The sequence below is a fragment of the Thamnophis elegans genome, chromosome 4 (assembly GCF_009769535.1).
Source record: "Thamnophis elegans isolate rThaEle1 chromosome 4, rThaEle1.pri, whole genome shotgun sequence".
Lineage (NCBI taxonomy): Eukaryota > Metazoa > Chordata > Lepidosauria > Squamata > Colubridae > Thamnophis > Thamnophis elegans.
Genome location: NC_045544.1, coordinates 56,025,878 through 56,042,633, shown reverse-complemented (window position 1 = coordinate 56,042,633; position 16,756 = coordinate 56,025,878).

Genomic DNA, 16,756 nt, shown 5'->3' with positions numbered 1-16,756 from the left:
GCCACAAGTGCTACCAAATACTTGCACATAATTAGGACATATTTCTCAATTGACAAGCTGATTATCTACAGAGGGGGCTTCTTGGCTACACATGTATAGGTAGCCCTAAACTTAGCAACATAAATTCGGGGCTCAACTGTGTTTGTAAAGTGAAAAATCTGTTAAGTGAGTTTTGCCTGATTTTACTACTTTTCCTGCAGTAAATCACTGCAGTTGTTAAATTAGTAACATGGTTGTTAAGTGAAGCTGGCTTCCCCATTGATTTTGCTTGTCATAGGGTCGCAAAATGATGGATCGCATGATACCGGGACACAGCAACTGTCATAAATCTGAACCAGCTGTCAGGTATCTATGTAAATCACATGACCATGTTGATGCTGCAAGTCGTAAGTGTGGAAAATGGTCATGTCACTTTTTTGCGTGCCACTGTAACTTCGGTCACTAAATGAACTGTTGTAAGTTGAGAACCTCCTGTATACCTGCAGCATTTGCACTGCTGGTGGTGAAAGGGAAAGAGGCATTCAGCACAACTGTGACTGTACAAAGCAGCCTCTCAAAAAGATTTTGTTGGGCTTTTTATAAAGGCAGTGCGTGCACTTAAGAAATTGCTTTGTCGTTGTCTATTTCTATCATCCCAAGAAGCTCCAGATAAAAGTAAACAATTTACCCACAGCTTTGCAATATAGTTCATGATTATTCCCACTGCAAGAATAGAAATGTGGGGGAGGGGGCGACTGAGAAATAGTAGCTGATGACTGTTTATGACTTTAAATATCTTGGTGGATCTCCAGAAATGGAACTAAAAATTACTCTTGTGGAATATTATTGCTAGTAAGAACTTTATTTTATGTCCCACTTTGACCATTTGTCAGGTTTGTGCTACCCTCCGGCTGGGTGTCTACACCATCATTCTTATGACAGGCTTGATATGGTACTAGCAGCAGCAACGCCTAGAAAGACGGATTTTACAACCGAGTTCACTCCGACCTTGCAATTTCACTCAGGCTCAACATTGAAAGGCAGCTTTCAAAACCTCCGGCTGTTTCCCATTCACAGTTATTTCGCCCTTCCAACAGCTTTTCACGTCTGGGATGCCACTGAAGCCAAGCTAGTGAATTATAAGCTGCCTCCACAAAACCCTCATTGGAGAATGGTGGCTGCTTTTCAAGAGGCAACTGGACTTTCTGGTTGTTGTTATTTTCTTTGAAGACATTTCGCTTCTCATCCAAGAAGTTCCTTCAGCTCATTTCTTGGATGAGAAGTGAAAGTCTTCAAAGGAAAGGAGAAAAAAACCCCCAGAAAATCCAGTTGCCTCTTGAAAAAAAGCTCCTTTGGGACAACCATGACTGAGAATCTCCATATAGATCTGTGTTTCCCAACCTTGGCAACTTGAAGATGTCTGGACTTTAACTCCCAGAATTCCCCAGCCAGCCAGCTGTCTACACCATCAGCTGGCTGGCTGGGGAATTCTGGGAGTTAAAGTCCAGACATCTTCAAGTTGCCACAGTTGGGAAATACTGTTATGGACGGTGGTCATTTTTTCTTCTTTCCGCGGCTTAAGTTCGACGCTCTCCTGCCCTCCGCCCCCCCCTCCAACCAACTTTTCTAGCGAGCGTTCTAAAAGTTGACGTCATTACTTTTGAATAAAAACAGGAGCCGTGGTTTTTTTTTTCCTTTCTTAAGCGTCCTCCGCTGCGGCATTTGAAGGCTGGGCTCGGAGAAGGGAGTGTAAAATTGAACGGTGGGAGACCCGAGCTTCTTCAAAGGAGGCGCTGGAGGGCTGTGTATCCCATAATAACGGGGACACCCTCCGTCGCCTAGCCTAACTGTTGGGACAAGGAGAGATACGGAATAGCGCAAAAGGAGGAGACTAGCGGTGGTGTTATCGTAGGGTATAACGAAAAGAAAGAGGTATTAAGATAGGCACACAATAGGTCTATGGGAACAGGAACGGGAACTGAACTGAATTGGACTTCGTACGACCACTGGATTCATCCTGCCGAAACACATTTATTGAGAAACTCAACTTTGAACTGATTGGCCACAGAGCTTTTGGCATTATTTAAGCAGGTGTTATTTAAGAAATCCTGTTGTTAACGCTTAATGGCTTTGGAGATTCTCGGCCATCCAGGTCATGGTTAGCCCAAAGGGGCTTTTTCAAAAGGCAGCTGCATTTGGTTTTTCCCTTGAAGATCTTTCGCTTCTCATCCATGGTCCGAACTGAAGAAGCCTCTTGGATGAGATATGAAAAGCGAAGTCCCAATGCCTTTTGTAAAAGGACCTTTGGTTTGTTAACATTGTTAACGATTATTAGATATTTCTACACTTTGATTAGAAAGGGAAAGAAATTGGTTCAATTGATTATTTCCACGATACTTTTAAACTGGTAGCATATTCAAAAAACTGAAACAAGATGCTTTTGAGCACCTACAAAATGTATTAATTAGGTAAATTAAGTTCTGCCTTGAACAGGAGGTTGGGCTAAAAGATATTCAAGGTCGTTTCCAACCTTATTATTCTATGTATTAAATCAGAGAATGTGACTATGATTTTATTGTTCAACAGCAGTTGGAATGTTCAAAAATTCAAATGCTAACTTTGGTGTAAAGGTGGTAGGACTGTCAATTTGCTTTTTAGTAATAATGATTGCTTGCAGGCTTGTATAGGGACATGCCTGAAATTATGAATATTGAGTGGGTGAGGAATATGGGTAGAGAAAAGAATTTGAATACCTCTTTGGAAAGACTAAGCTGTGCAGGACATGAAACAGAGAACAATATAAACACCACAATCTGTGACAGGCATCCTAGTTTCAACCTGCTGGTACTCTTTGTTTTCCATGAATCACTTGGAAAAGGAGAGAAAGGAAAATAACACATGTTGGGGGTTGTATAAAATTAGACCACGTGTTAAATGTAGTTTATGTTCAGATGGTTGCCCATTTTGGTTTTAAATAAACAGTAAACTGCTACAATGTTTCTTTTAAAAATACTACGCAGATTTTTGAAGGCAGGCAACTCTGCACTTCTTCAAATGAAATGCATTTTTGTGCAGAAGCTGTATGATTGATTCCAGAATAAAGTGTAGCTGTTTTAAGGACTTGCAAACCAATGCAGCATTAGTGCCCTTTTAATCCTTGGCATATTCTAGAGCATTTCTTTATTTTCAGAAGCCTGCACAGCCATACTTTTTCCACTTTAAATGGGCATAAAATTGCTGCATCTTTCTAAATTGTAAGACAACATGATAATGAATGTGTTTGTGTGTTTTTAATAAAATCTATTCCCTCAATAATTTTTCATATCTGCTTTTAGGCAAGAAGAATTTTAAGAAAAAGCAGGAACCAATATTTACACTAGAATGATTTCATAATTTTTGTATTTTTCCACCTTGTACAGATTTTCTATATAAAATAGTTAAATATTTTTATGTAAATAAGCTGAGCCAGGTAAGTGCCTTGATATACTAAAACAATAACCCTATTTTTTCTCCAGTGCGCTGCTTGGAGAGGCCAAGCATGAGTTAACACAGTCTATCTGCCCTAGGACTGAGTGAGTTTTTGCTCTTGGCCATGCCTCCCTTTGCCTCCATTATTCAGTTTAAGAAACTCAGTCCGCCCATTTGGACTGTTCTGGGGAGCGTTCCAGTCCTAGAATAGATAACTGGACTCCCCACGTTAGCTATATAGTCTAAATTGGTTGCATTTAGTTGAGATTAAAGTTTTGCTTCAGTTTTTTGTTTCAGGTGTTCTATGAGGATCGGAAGATCGACTTACAGGTAGTTTTGTGCTGAGAGGGCTCCTGGCCATTTCTTCACCTGCTGGTCGCACGCGGGCAGGAACGAGAGGTCGCTTGTCCGGCGAGGGCTGGTCAGCAAGGGGACATTGGGAAGCTTCCTGAATGGCGCTGATCCCCACTGGGCCTTTGTGAGCTCGCACGGTGAGCTTGAGCACTCCGGCGAGAGCGGCGGTGTTCCTCTTGCCTGGGAAAGGCGGCGGCCATTTTTGTAGTTTGCATGCTTTTGCTTGCGGCTACGCACATATCGGCCGCCATTTTGGTTGAGCTTCGTGGACGGAGGGAGCAGTTGTGTGCCGTCGGACCAAGGAAGAGGACCTTGTTAAGCCCCTCAGCTGCAGACCACCGCCAGGAAAGCGGGCCTTGTCCAGGGCACCGGCCAGGCCTGCCTTCCTGTTCCCCACTGCTCGGAATCTCCGAGGGAGGCAGGAGGAGGGAATCCGGCCTTTGGGTGGCCCTATCCTCCCCGTTTGGTCTGCGGGCACACCTTTGCCGGCTGGCAGGGTGCCCAGTGCCCAGCTGCTGCAGTGAAAGTTCCTGTCTGTGTAGAACATCATGGCAGACGATGGCAAGGAGGCACAGGAGGTGTAGGCAGGGCCCTCCGCTAAACGCAGCAAGCTATCCCCTCAAACCAAGGGAAGTAAAGGAGGGAAGGGCGCCTGTAGGAAGTAAAGGAGAGAAGCCTCCCTGGGGACTTCTGGGACTGGTGACAGGGCCAGGGAAGGTTCCCAACCAGGGGGGGCTGTTGAGGTTAAGGCCCCATAACCACAAGGGTCTCTGGTGAACATGAGCCATGAGGTGGGCTTGCCCACGTGGCATGGGGAAATGCAGGACTCCCGCTCCTTCCAGGGCAGCAGGTCCCCTTCCCTGATAGATGAAAGATCTGGGGGTGATTCCCCAGAGGCATCCTGGGGTTACCCCGGTTCCCCTAGCTCCTCTGTCAGGGAGGAGCTGGGGCCCTTCCAAGGTCTCCTCCCTGCTGAGGAGAGGTCCAGCTCAGAGAGGCATCAGGACGGGCTTGGTCCAGCTAGGCCTCGGCCTAGGGAGGACAAAGGTTCTGCCTTGTCTGCAGAGATGAAGGAGGTCATCTCCATTGCCATATCCCAAGGGATCACTGAAGGCATTAAGCACAGGAAAGCGGGGGCATTTGGGACCCCCAGGTCTAAGTGAACCTCGAGTTCCGCTCAGGCTCAGGCTCCAGCCTCTCCGGGCACTTCAGTCGCCACAGAGGAGTCAGTCTTAGGATGGGGGGAGGCTGGAAGTTTTGAATTGTTTGAGGATGAGGATTTGCCTCCTGACAAGCCAGCCTTTACAGGATTGTTCAAACCAACATTGTTTAGGTCCATATTGCATAAGGCCAAGGCGGCTACCGACTTAGGTTCTACCCCTAAGGTTACAGCTGCTGCATCCTCCTCTACCAAGGATCCCAAAGAAGGTCTGTTCAAGGAGACTGCTCCCACTCAGAAGCTAATTCCAGTTCCAGATCTGTTTTGGGACGTAGTCCAGAGAGTGGCTTCAGCCTGGTACCTTGACCAATCCTAGCGGAGCAGATAAATCTCTTTATTCCATGGAGGGTAAAATGGAGGATGTGCTGAAACTGACCGAGGTGGATGCGCCAGTGGTTTCCTTAACATCAACCTTGAACCTGCCAGCAGACCTCCTGGAAGGTCTAAAGGCGGAGGATAAATGTTCTGAGAAGGCCTGCCATAAGACGCACCAGGCGGCCACCTGGACTATCAGGGCATCCACCTCGGCCTCTTTCTTCATCATGGCGTCCCTTCTTTGGCTCAGACAGCTGAGGGCTAGGCCTCCCGCCGGGGGATCCCGGTGGAAGCATGACCTCAGCAAGATCATTACAGCTGTGGAATACTCGGCAGATGCCTCATTGAACACCGCAAAATTTGCCTCTAGAGCATTGGCATCAATGTCACTTCACGGCGGCTGCTGTGGCTTCGTCACTGGCAAGCCGACATGAAGGCCAAATGGAAACTTGCTTTTTGGGGAGCTCCTGGACAAGTTTGTCATCAAGACAAAAGACAAACGTAAGATTCTCCCGGCCACCTTGAAGAAGGGCGAGCGCAAGGGTTCTGGTTCCCTTCGGAAGCAGTCCTTTCGGGCTCCAGACGCCAACCAGCCGTCCACTTCTTCCACCTACCAGAGACCCTATTCCCAGGGTGGGGATAGGAATCAGAATAGGGGTTCCTTTGGGTCATACGGCAGGCAGCAGCAGCAACATTCCTTTCGGAAGCTGTACTGTGGTGGGAACAACTCCCGCCAGTTCCGTAAGGGCAAGTGACCATCACAGGGGTCCTCGCATAGGGGGTCGGCTACAGTTATACGCCAATGTGTGGGAGGAGATCACCACAGACTCTTGGGTCCTCAACATGATCAGGAGGGGCCTGGTGTTAGAATTTCTCTCTTTTCCACAAAGGACATTCATCCGGTGCCCGACCCCAAAGAATCCCCTGAAGAGGTCCCTTATGCAGGAGGAAATTGCTCATCTTCTCCAGATCAGGGCCATAGAACCCGTTCCCCAAGAACAGGAGAGGCAGGGGTTCTATTCCATACTGTTCTTAGTCCCCAAGAGCTCAGGGGGGTGGAGAGCAATGTTCCCTCTAATTTTCTTTCAGTGCGAGCAGAAAAGTATAGTGTTTGAGCGGCATATTTTCATGCCTGAGCACCTGAATTTTTTTAACAGATGTCACCTAAGACAACAACGAAATCAGTATTATTTGAAACTCAAAGTTATGCTTATTCAAGGTACCCGCTTAATTAAAAGTGTTATATAATATCAGTATCACTTAACAACGCTACTGCTTAGCAACCAAAATGTTGGCTCAGAAAGTCTGGCTTTTGAAGCACGCAAATCTTAAAGCTGTTGTTACAACACCCTCGCACCCCTAACCCTTTAGAAAAAAAAACCAGGGGTCTTCAAACCTGACAGCTTTAAGATTTGTGGACTTCAACTCCCAGAATTCCTCCTCCAGTCATGTTGCGGCGATGTCATCTGCGTGGATCTGCTCCATCTTCAGTTTTTTTTCACAGGGGTCAGGGCTGCTGCTGAAGATGCCAATGAGCCCCCCCCCACTAGAATAACTGCCGCCGCCTCCTCCTCCTCCTCCAAGAGGACCACCACATTTGCTGCCCGGCACTGCAGCCGAGGTGAAGCCTCCAAAGCTCCCGCAGGCGCCCCCGCCCATGGCAGCGACGGCGGTGCCTCCCACTCTGCTCGGAGCACCTCATCTGGGCTCTGGGTTACCCCTGCCGCCGCCTCCACCTCCACAGGGCTTTTCAGAAGCCAGGAGGCCTTTTTTTCCTGCTCCCACCCCTTTCGTCGCCTTTCTACTAACTCCCGTGGCCTCATGGCTCCTCAAAAGCACGGCAGAGGTGGAAGGGGGAGGGATAACATGCGGGCCAGCTCAGGTGCTCCGCGTGGAGGGAGAGGGAGGGGTGCTGCTGACGGGAGCTTTGGCGGCTTCATCTCAGCCGCGGCATCGGGCGGCAAATCTGGTGCTGTTAGAGGAGGAGGAGGAGGAGGAGGCAGCAGATATTCTGGTGGCGGCAGGGGCATTGGGGGGTTACTTCAGCCGCAGCGTGGGCACAAGCGGCTAGGATTAGCGGCCCACAAAGGACCTCCCCGGGCTTGCTTTGCTGAACACAGGGGCGACTGACACTAGTTTGAGCGGCCGCGGCCAGCACAAACTACCGTCAGTCGCTCCGTGCTCATCCAAACAAGTCTGTGGAGGTCCTTTGCGAACGGCCAGTTCTAGCTGCCCGCAAAGGATTTCCCCATGTTTGCTTTGGCAGAAATCACTGCGGGGCAGTTAAAACTGCTGCGCGGGGTTTTCTTGCCATGTGCGTGGCCACGCAGCCACACACCTTAGAGGGAACAGTGGTGGAGAGCCATCTTGGATCTGAAATGCCTAAATCAGCATCTGGCGTACAAGATGTTCAAGATGCAGTTGCTCCACTCCATCCTGGACTGCGTCAGGCGGGGAGATCTTCTCACGTCAATAGATCTAAAGGAGCCCTACCTGCACGTACCAATACACGCAACTCACAGACAGTTCCTGAGGTTCTTCTACGATGGGAGGCACTACCAGAACCGTGCCTTGCTGTTCGGCCTCTCGTCCATGCCCAGGACCTTCACAAAGATCCTAGCGGTGGTGGCGGCTCAACTCAGGAACCACCCGATTCATCTAGAATGCTACCTGGATGACATCATCATTCACTCCGCAAGTTGGGAGCAGGCCAGGCGAGACGTCCAGCTGACCATTCTCACGTTGCGTCTACACGGCTTCTCAGTGAATCTGGCCAAAAGCCAGCTGGAGCCGACCACGCACATCCAAAATCTAGGCACGGTCATAGACTCTCTCACCTGTCAGGTATTTCTCACTCCAGACTGCCTGCAGAACCTCAGACACAGAGTACAGCAATGTCAGAGATCCAAGTTGGTGCCGATTGTCATGCTGTCACAGCTCCTCAGGATCATGATCTCCTGTTTGAAGGTGGTTCCCTGGGCACATCTCCATGCCAGGGAGCTGCAATGGTTTTTCCTGCTGATGCAGAGAGCCAAGACCAGCAACTCTTCAAGATGGGTGATGCCTTCCCCCAAGGTGATCTGGTCCCTTGCCTGGTGGAGGACGGCGACAGTCGAGAAGGGGTGCCTCTTCAAGGAACCCGAGCGGATTGTGGTGACTTCCGACGCCAGCCTCTTCGGGTGGGGGGCTCACTGTCAGGGCCAACTCACACAAGGACTGTGGACCCAGAGGGAAGCCTCCCAAAGCATAAACTGGTTGGAGCTGAGGGCTGCCAGCCTCGCCCTAAGGCAGTTCTCGAGCCTGGTTGCGGGGCACCATGTACTCTTGCTGATGGACAACATGGCCACGAAGGCTCACATAAACAGGCAGGGCAGTACCCACTCCAAAAAGCTCATGGCAGAGGCGGAATCTCTGGGCAGGTGGGCAGAACACCACCTGGCATACATCAGAGCGGACCACATCTCAGGGTCCAGCAATCAGGAGGCAGATTGGTTGAGCAGGCAGCAGATTGACCACTCCGAATGGCAGCTGCATCCAGACCTGTTCCAACAGATTGTGAGGAGATTCGGCAAACCACAAGTGGACCTCTTTGCCACACATGCCAACACACATCTGCCATGATTCTTCTCCCAATACCGTTCTCAGTGGACGGAGGGGACAGATGCACTGAAGTGCAAGTGGCCTCCAGGACTATTGTACGCATTCCCTCCTCTACCTCTCATTCCGCACGTGGTATCCAAGCTCATTGCAGAAGGTGCGGAGATCCTCCTGGTCACCCCCCATTGGCCCAGGAGGTCTTGGTATTCGGATCTAGTGGGTCTCTCGATGCAGAGACTGTGGAGGATTCCTCAGGTGTGGCCCCCAGTACTATCCAGCATCAGGTTGTGGCCCTTTCTACCATCCTGATCAAGGGGTCCTCCTGGCCCTTGAGCCAACACCCGCAGGTCAAGAGTTTCCTGAAGGAAGCGACAAACATCTGCCCCCGAGCTGTTCACCGTTACCCGTCCTGGGACCTGCCATTCATCTGGGGTCGCTTGGTCACAAAGCGTCTTCCCACACCACTGGGCGTTGGTTGCAGGCCTGCATCAAGCTTGCCTACGAACATCAGGGCAGGTCTGTGCTTAGCCGGGTGACTGCGCGTTCGATGAGGAGCGCTGCCACTTCTGCGGCTTGGGCGACCCAGGCATCTATTCTCGATGTATGCAGAGCGGCCATGTGGGCTTCTCCCACTGCATTTATCAGGAACTATAAGATTGACACCTTTGCCTCAGCCAAAGCCTCCTTTGGGCAAAGAGTTCTACAGAAGGTTGTGGATGTTCCGGGGACTCAAGTTTCTTCCCACTCGGGGACACTATAGCTTGGGCATGTCCTACGCTTGGACTCTCCAAGCAGCACACTGAAGAAAGACCGTTGGCTTATCTGAACGGTCATTCTCAGGGCGCTGTGAGGAGAGTCCAATCCCACCTCGGGTCTTCGCGGATGCGAAGGTGATGACTGGATGTACGGGCTTCCTGCTTGGTGGTTCCTCATTTTTTAAACTGAATAATGGAGGCAAAGGGAGGCGTGGCCAAGAGAAAAAACTCACTCAGTCCTAGAGCAGATAGACTGTGTTAACCCACACTTGGACTCTCCTCGCAGTGCCCTGAGAACAACCGTTCACGTAAGCCAACAGTCTTTAACTTGAGTATATGTGTACAAAATATTTAAAAGTATATTGATCCATAAGTTTCAGGGGAAAAATATCAGAAAGAAGATTTCTTAAGGGACAGATTTCTCTCAGAACTATATTCTCTATTTTTATCAAAAACCAATTTACAGTTTAAAAATATTTAAAGTTAGCAAATTGAAGTAGAAGATATTTTAGTTAGATTCGATGGATGATTTAAGAACATTTGTCTGGTATCAGAAATATTTTCAGGAGATAACCAGGCTGAGCCCGAGGGAAGGGTCAAATGCGTTATAAGTTACGAGTCCCTGCATGTTCACAAGGCATGCAAGTCCAGCCCACCTTGAATGCTTCTCTTCTACTCATTTTCCTTGACTGTTAGTGGGTCAGATTTGTAGAGAGCTTAAGCTTGCAATAAATCTTTATTACTCATGTGAACTTTCTGAATGTCTTGATTTCCACTTGACAATATCAGCAAAAACAAGGCATGTGTTAAAAAAATCCTCTTATACCTAGCATTTCTCTGATAGTGAAATGTTCACTGATGAATATAATAGCTTTTATAGTCTTATAAAATTAATTGTGAAATTATGCTTCTAGGAATTGACACTTGTAACATCTTTTAGATAACTTATGAAAAGTTGTAAATAAATAGTCAAGTCAGCTTTGCCAACAGGCAGTACAGGTAGTTTTTCGGGTTATAAAGACAATTGGGACTGGAATGGCCATTGGTAAGCAATGCAGTGGTGCATTTTCATGTGACTGTGCTGCTTAGGGATGGCGATCCCAGTTTTCATCATTAAGAGACCATTGTGTGGATCATTAAACACCGACCTTACATGACAGTGACTTCCAACTTCCTGCTCGCTTCCCCATTGACTTTCCTACTGGAAAGTCAGCAGGAAGCTTTAGAAATTGCACTAGCACCATAGCAGCTTGCTGCAACATTGCAATTGCAAACCAAGTGCCAAGAACCCAGATCTCAATTGTGTAACTGCAGAGATGGTGCGATGGCCAGAACTCTGCAGACCAATTGTAAGTGCCCCTTGTTGAGCACTGCCACAAGTTTGAAATGTTTGCTGACATGGTGTAATGCAAACACTGCTCCTATGTGCATGCTGCTTTAGTAAGAAAATTCTGCTTATTGGACAGGTGTGCTGAATCTTTTCTATTTGAGAGATTAATAATGCTTTTTTTCTTCTCTACAATTCTTTGTTCCCAGTCATGAAGAAAGTCCGTGATTTCTTCAATAAACGGAGATTAAGAAGATCACGTACTTTGGAGGATATCAGATCGGATGCCTCTTTTAAACAACCCCCTCCGGATGGAGGTTGGGGCTGGGTTGTAGTGGTGGCGGCTGCTACACACTGCCTGCTTGTCAGTGGATTTCATGATGCCTTTGGTGTTTACATGCTGCCCCTTCCTGATACTTTTGAATCAAGTAACTCGCAGATAGGTAGGTCATTGTTACATTAAGGTTTCCAGCATAGCTTTGATATGTTTGTAATGTTTGTAATGTTTATTAACATTTGTAGGCCGCCCTTTTCCCTGAGGGGACTCAGGGCGGCTCACATAAAATCAGGGAGGGGAAGTACAAACAGTGACATAGACACATATAATAAAAGTAATAAGCAACATACATTCATCATTCGGGAGGGGCAACTATCCTTGATATATTGTACTGCAGTTTTGTTTATAATTATGTCATGCTTATTAACAGTCTTTAAGCAAATGGTTTAAACTATATGTCAATGCTCTTGAAATCCACAAGAATTAGTGTCATTTACATCAGTAAAACATACAAGTGAGTTGATAATATTTTTTTTACGATATTTTTTTATATGTTTAATTAAATGCATTTGTCTTTTTAAGCTTGGATTGGATCAATCAGCTATGCTCTCATGATGATGTTTGGTCCTGTTTCTGGAAAACTTCTGGTAAAGTATGGAGCTATAAAAGTGGCGGTAGTTGGAGATCTAGTGACCATAGGTGGTCTAGTGTTGTCATCATATACTGAAAAGTTTAAAACGCTGTTTTTCACACGTGGAATCATTGTTGGTATGGGATCAAGTCTGGCCTACACTCCAGGTAATGCTTTACATTAAAATCAAATTTTGTCACACATTTCTTCTGTTTTTGAAAACATATTTTTGCTTTGCTTTTGCTTTTGTTTTTGTTTTTGCTTTTGCTTTGCAGCACTTTTTCATGAGAAAACTTGTTAGGTAAGCTTTCCATTGGGAGAGCGAGTACGTTCAGCGAAGCGTTGTGAGAGTTGTGTTGCAGAACACACAAAGCAGCATACAGAGCAGTGGTGGGTTTCAACTAACCAACTAAGAAGAGATAGTATGTCAGGTGCAATCATTTTCCTAGGGAGGACTTCTCCTTAAGGAGAAGTGGGCAAAAAGACACCACCCAGGAACATGTACAAACTGAAAAAGAAGTAACGTAGGGGATAAAGAAAGAGAGAAATGTAGTGGTTTCTTGGAGAAGGTGGGTAAACTTGGTAAGCCCCTTTTGTGGGTGGCCATTCCTAGCCGCTTGCGCCCGGTGCTGCAGTTGAAGTGAAGCCCCAAAGCCTGGGGAGCCCTGGGGCACTGAACCCCCCCAAAAAAAATATGTTGGTGGAACTAATAGGAGAAAGGATAGAAACAAAATGAAGATGTGGAGGCTGATATCATCACGGTGTAACCGTACATACCGGAACCCATCTACCCCAACATCACCTTAATTGATGAGCGAAGGATGTCAGATGTTCTGCTTTGCATGACAATATGATGGTTGGTAAGTGTTTGTCAGTTTGTCTTTATTTTTTCTATTTTAAAGGCATTTTGTTATTGCTGTTTTTATTTAATTCTTAATGCCTTTTGTTCTTTTGCATTTCTTGTTTTAGGGTTTTGGGTGGGGGTGGTTGGACTATGGAAGCTAACAGGAAAGAATATTAGGAGCCTTTAACTTTAATGTGGTTGCTCAGTTTTATTTCATTGTTTTGTTTCTTGTTTACGGCTATATTTAATTACTAGGTTAGCTTAATTATGACTAGTGTTCACTAAACAGAATACTTTAAACCCGACATGTGAAAAATCGTGCTTCATTTTCTTTTTTGCAGATGAAACTTGCAGACAATTTGGATATTCCTGCTGCGGTTGAAGTGAAGCCCCAAAGCCTGGGGAGCCCTGGGGCACTGAAACCCCCCCCCCCCCCAAAAAAAATATGTTGGTGGAACTAATAGGAGAAAGGATAGAATCCCTCAGGGCTAGAAGGGACCTTGAAGGTCTTCCCCCAATCTTTTTTTTTGTTGAAAATCTGGAGCCTACATTAAGAATTATCTTCATTATCATTGTTAAGAAGACAATGTACTAGTCAGTTATATTTGATTCTTTTTCTCTTCTTCAATCCCCAGGAAAAGGTGTCTGCAAGTGTCACCAGAGAAACAAAATGAAGATGTGGAGGCTGATATCATCACGGTGGAACCGTACATACCGGAACCCATCTACCCCAACATCACCTTAATTGATGAGCGAAGGATGTCAGATGTTCTGCTTTGCATGACAATATGATGGTTGGTAAGTGTTTGTCAGTTTGTCTTTATTTTTTCTATTTTAAAGGCATTTTGTTATTGCTGTTTTTATTTAATTCTTAATGCCTTTTGTTCTTTTGCATTTCTTGTTTTAGGGTTTTGGGTGGGGGTGGTTGGACTATGGAAGCTAACAGGAAAGAATATTAGGAGCCTTTAACTTTAATGTGGTTGCTCAGTTTTATTTCATTGTTTTGTTTCTTGTTTACGGCTATATTTAATTACTAGGTTAGCTTAATTATGACTAGTGTTCACTAAACAGAATACTTTAAACCCGACATGTGAAAAATCGTGCTTCATTTTCTTTTTTGCAGATGAAACTTGCAGACAATTTGGATATTCCTGCTGCGGTTGAAGTGAAGCCCCAAAGCCTGGGGAGCCCTGGGGCACTGAAACCCCCCCCCCAAAAAAAAATATGTTGGTGGAACTAATAGGAGAAAGGATAGAATCCCTCAGGGCTAGAAGGGACCTTGAAGGTCTTCCCCCAATCTTTTTTTTTGTTGAAAATCTGGAGCCTACATTAAGAATTATCTTCATTATCATTGTTAAGAAGACAATGTACTAGTCAGTTATATTTGATTCTTTTTCTCTTCTTCAATCCCCAGAAAAAGGTGTCTGCAAGTGTCACCAGAGAAACAAAACCCCTCCACCACCGGAATATCTGCTGCCGCCTCTTCCTCCTCCTCCAACAGCACTGCCAGATTTGCCGCCCGATGCTGTGGCTGAGGTGAAGCCGCCAAAGCTCCTGCCAGCACCCCCACCTGTGGCAGCGAAGCCTCCCCCTCTGCTTGGAGCACCTGAGCTGGGCCCTGCGTTACCCCTGCCGCCGCCTCCTCCTCCTCCACCGTGCTTTTGAGAAGCCATGAGGCCTTTTTTTCCTGCTCCCACCACCTCCGCCGCCTTCTTACTGGCTCCCGCAGCCTCATGGCTCCTCAAAAGCACGGCGAAAGAGGAGGGGAGAGGGATAACGCGGTGCCCAGTTCAGGTGTTCCAAGCAGAGGGGGATGTGTCACTGCCATGGGCAGGGGTGGTGGCGGGAGCTTTGGCAGCTTCACCTCAGCCGCAGTGTCGGATGGCAAATCTGGCAGTGCTGTTGGAGGAGGAGGAGGTGGCGGCAGAAGATATTCTGGTGGCAGCGGGGGCTTTGGGGCTTCACCTCAGCTGCAGTGCTGGGCACAAGCGGCTAGGACTGGCCGCCCACAAAGGACCTCCCTGGGCTTGCTTTGCTGAAAACAGGGCGACTGGTGCTAGTTTGAGCGGCCGGCGCAAACTACCGTCAGTCGCCCAGTGCTCAACAAAACAAGTCTGGGGAGGTCCTTTGCGGGTGGCCAGTTCTAGCCGCACCTTAGAGTTAATTGCTTCCAGGTTCACCGACTAACTGGTCCGCAAGGACCGGTAGGAACCCACCCCTGATACAGAGACGCTGCAGTTTAAATAGGCTTTTCCTTTCGTGGAAATAGAGGTATCAGAGTCCATCAAACAGTCCAAGTCATAAACAGATAAGACAGTCCGTCATCAATGTCTTTCAGTTAAGGGATAATCCAAATTACATAGTCCATAATCATACAAACAGTCCGTTTGCTAACTGTTGCAAAACTTACAATAGCTCACGACATTCAGATCAGATCAGCCCAGCATCTAACAAACAGAGAGCTAGCAGTCATTCTGGCTCTCTCGTATGGCCGATTGAGGAAAAACAGCAACCAATCACATTTTACAGTATGATTTAAAGAAACAATTACAACATTGCTACATGATTTATATATTGCCAACCCAACTGTTAGATTAAATTCCTAACAAAACTCATTAAAAATAGTAGCATGGTTTTTAATTGTGTCAGATGAAAAGCAATGTTTAAGCTTTCTCCTTTCCCAGATACCTTTTTCATGTTAAATAAAACAGAGGGTGATGTGACTGGACTTCAATATAAAACAACTGCTTTAAATTACTGTTTATTTCTTGATAGGTCTGATAATGGTGAGCCTTTACTTTACTACGAAGCGTTCATTTGCCACTGGATTAGTGATGGCTGGAGGGGCTGCAGGAACTTTCGTGCAGAATAGACTTCAGTATTATCTAATTCAGAATTTTGGATGGAGAGATAGTTTGCGTTATTATAGTGCAATTCTAAGCATATGTGTTTTTGCTGGATTTGCCTACAGGCCTCTTCAAAAACGTATGTATCTGCTTTGGGCATTTTAAATTAAATATCTCCTTTTTCCTGTGTGTGTGGGGGAAGAGAATCCATATTGGGTAAAATAAGGATACAAAGTAACCCAAAGAGTTCTTTTCAGGTTTCTGAATTTTCCTACACAATTACTCAGACAAAACACAACTATACATCCCTGCCCCCCCCCCCCAATAAATAAGTAGCAACATGGGAATAAAAAGAAAGTAAATCCAACATTTAGGACAACTATTGCAACCATGTTTGCAATTTGATCTCAATCTGGGATGCTGGTTGTAGACTGAAGGCCCCAACGGACAGTGTCATACAGCAAATGGAAATTATATGAGTGGTACAACAAATGGTGCATTGCTTAAATTAAAATGTGACCCTACATTATCTCAGCTTCCTTTCATGGACTGTTTTCCAAAGACCCTTTCTAATTTTATTTGAATTGGGGCAAGTCTTTAATAAGATAATATGCAACCATTGACTATAGATGGAATCATAGCCCTAGCACCCAGGCTTATATACCTCTTCACAGTGCTTTAAAAGCCTCTCTTAGCGGTTGACAGAGTCAGCATATTGCCCCCAACAATCTGGGTCTTCATTTTACCGACCTCGGAAGGATGGATTACAAATGCATCCTAGGACTGTTTTGAAAAGGTAGTTTATACGTTTAGTTTCCCTGGTCTTGTAATATCTAATTCAAATTTTCTGCATCTGGATGTGGATGTGATGTAGCAGCTAATAATATGGAACAGAGCAGAAAATGTATGTCTTGTAAGTCATAAATTCATTGGACATGTGAGTAGATAAGAACTTGACACATCTTAAGTGTTCTGTAAAAGTAAGTTTCACAGCCATGTATTTATTAAATTCAGATTCTGGTTATTAATGATTGTAGTGACATTTGTCTATCAGAGATTATTTTGCACTTCCCTGTCTTCTCCTGTTCTCCACTGTCTCCCAGAGTCTAACCATGCCCACTGCATCAATGACACTCATCCTCTG